We start from the raw sequence: 2953 nt of genomic DNA, 5'->3' as shown, positions 1-2953 counted from the left end.
CCATATGATATAATAAGAGGTTACATATATGTTTTTTTTCTGTCATGTTGACTGTACATCTTGTTTGCTCTTCCAAGGTCAGACACAGCACCTGGCTCATTGTTGAATACATCTGAACTGCAGTTGTTGTTGTTGTTGTTGTTATGTGCCGTTGAGTCAGACCCGACTCATAGCAACCCTTCCTTGGGTTTCCGAGGCAATGTCACTATGGAAGTAGATTGCCCCATCTTCCTTCCAAGGAGTGGCTGGGGGGTTTGAACCGCCAGCCTTCTGGTTAGCAGTCAAGTGCCTTAGGCACTACACTATCAGAGCTCCCCTGAAATGCAGTAGTACAAAGAAAAGATTAACCTGCTCAAAAGTGCTTGTAATTGGTGCTGAGGGCCAGGTGGGTTCAGAGTTTTAAACATATTGCTGAGGTTGCCAGTCTGTCTGGGGTTTCATATCATCCTGTACAACCAATTACTCCAGAGTCATCTCAGTCACTGCTGTAGAGTCAATATCTGACTCATAGTGACCCCTCCTTGAGTTTCCAAGGTGGAATCTCTATGGAAGTAGATTGCCTCATCTTCCTTCCAAGGAGAGGCTGATGGGTTTGAACCACCAGCTTTCTGGTTAGCAGTCAAATGCCTTAGGCACTGTGCCACCAGAACTCCTTAAATCTTTATGGAAGTAGACTGTCCTATCTTCCTTCTGTGGAGCAGCTGGTGGGTTTGAACCACCAACTTTCTGGTTAGCAGTCAAATGCCTTAGGCACTGCATCACTAGAGCTCCTTTCCAGAGTCATAGAGGATACTTTAAGTTGAAAAGTTTTCAACTTGTGCATAGGCTCTCAACTTACAGAATCAAAGATCTCATTTTCATATACTTATTTCTAAAATTGAAAAAACAACTTAAAAAAGGCAACTGAATGTTTTCTGTCTCATATTTTCTTAAGGCAGCAGCAGAGTGTATGAAAGATACATCCTTCAAATAACTGTGGTATTCTGAGGCAGTGTTTTAAAAAACACAGCCCTGACCAACACGAACACTCAGGAATCTTGTTTGTTTTTTGAGCATGGAGAAAAAAGTAAAAATTGCAGTGGTCTGTGAGTGTAGACTCATTCCACAGCAGCTCACTGACCCTTTTAAAATAGAGATATTTGCATCTCACAGACTTCATTGGAAAAATCTTTTGTATCAGGTCCAATTAAAACCTTGAAAATCTAACATGAATTTTAAAACAGCATCCCAAACCACTTAGTTCATTTTGAAATGTTTTTTATTTAATCGCTGTGTATGATAAAGAAAGAAACATAGCATAACGATAGCTTGGCTCAATTATTATTCTCATTTACTATATATAGTTGGTTACTTACAATAATTAATTAATTATCCAATATAGCAGCTAAGATCCAGAAGAGAGCAAAGGGTATGGACTGATTATTCTTCATTTGCGCCCCTAACATGAACATCCTCAGTCCTTTGCTGTACTTCTCTGTGTCTTAAGGCACTAAATTCAGAGATCGCATGACCCACATCCCCTTGCCAGCTGACTTCTAGTTGAGTTATGTCTGTGAAGGCATTCATGGGAGATAGAAAGGTGGGAAGAGAGAGGGGATAAGGTATTTTTTCTCTTGCTCTCTCCATACATCAGTGCCACATTTCTGGCTACAGTTATGTCCCTATGTAACTAAAGCTCCTGCTATGAAGCTGTTCCCCACTGTCCAATTTCATGATGCCAGTACTGTGGTTTTCTTCCATTGCCCTTTCAGGCCTAGGAATGGTAATAGTTTCTCACTGAAATCTGAGAACCTGAACATTCTTTGTTGGTTTTCTTAACCAATTCCATATCTCTGTAATGACTCCTTTCATTAACGTTTATTAATGTCTTTATTTGACCTATCTTGTAAAACACAGTTACCTACCAGGATCCCAATGGGTACAGCTTGTATTGGTAGAGTTCACTAATATTTGAGGTAAAGTCCTCCATGGTGAGCATTGAACTAAAGAAGAAAATAGCAAAGCCATTCCTTGTGATTCATTATCACAGATTTATATAATTCACCAAATTGAATCTCAGAAATAGGAAATATCATTTTGAAGGCATTTTAAGACTCTACTCCATTGCAAGAAGTCCATGAATATAAAGGGAAAAATAGTGTCCAAGTTTTATGTCAAAGAAAACCCTCACTAACAAAGACAAAGGCAAAAAATGGCACCTAATTTTACACAAAAGATGGAGACCTGATGCTATCACTTCATTTGGCTGCAGTAGCTATTCATCACCTCTCCCCCTAACTATTGATCCAACAAAATTAAAATCATTATTCCTTCAAAGGGCCACAAATATACTACAAGACAAGCATTATAATTAGCCATATCTCATCAGAACCTGAAGTGAGTGAATATAAACACGGGTTAGGAGGTGGATTCAGGACTGCTAAAATAAGGTTGGAAAAAAAATGCAGAGCAAGTGGTATATTCCCAGCAAATAAAGCTATATAAGACGTGTATCAGAAAGTATGGTCAGAGTTTGTAATACAACTGCAGAGAGGGTCTGAGTAATGAATATCACCACCCAGACAAAAGATCTAGAAGATAACATTAAGAAGGAATTAAGTATCAAGCTCTTGCTTCATATCATCAGGTCTTATATTATTTTATTTTAAGGATAAAAGCAAAGTCAAGTGAGTTCAATGACATTGCCTGAAGTAGGGCCAAAAATGTTAAGAGGAGAGCAGTCCCAGATGAGAAGAACAGTAGAGATCACATGTATTCCAAAAGACTGGTTCATTTAATAAACAATCAAGTTGTTTTTGGACTTTTTAAAATGTACTTTTTAATCCACTTCTCAAAGAATTGGCCAGGGAAAACCTTTTGAATAGCAAAGAAACAGTTTGGTACCTTACCGTGCACCTTTAGGAATAGTCCGTTTAGGCTAAAAGGCTCTCAAAATAGGACTGGGAAAGAGCTG

The sequence above is a fragment of the Orycteropus afer genome, unplaced genomic scaffold, assembly GCF_000298275.1.
Source record: "Orycteropus afer afer isolate SDZICR_OR568_19922 unplaced genomic scaffold, OryAfe1.0 scaffold00892, whole genome shotgun sequence".
In the NCBI taxonomy this organism is placed as follows: domain Eukaryota; kingdom Metazoa; phylum Chordata; class Mammalia; order Tubulidentata; family Orycteropodidae; genus Orycteropus; species Orycteropus afer.
This window is presented reverse-complemented; position numbering follows the sequence as displayed.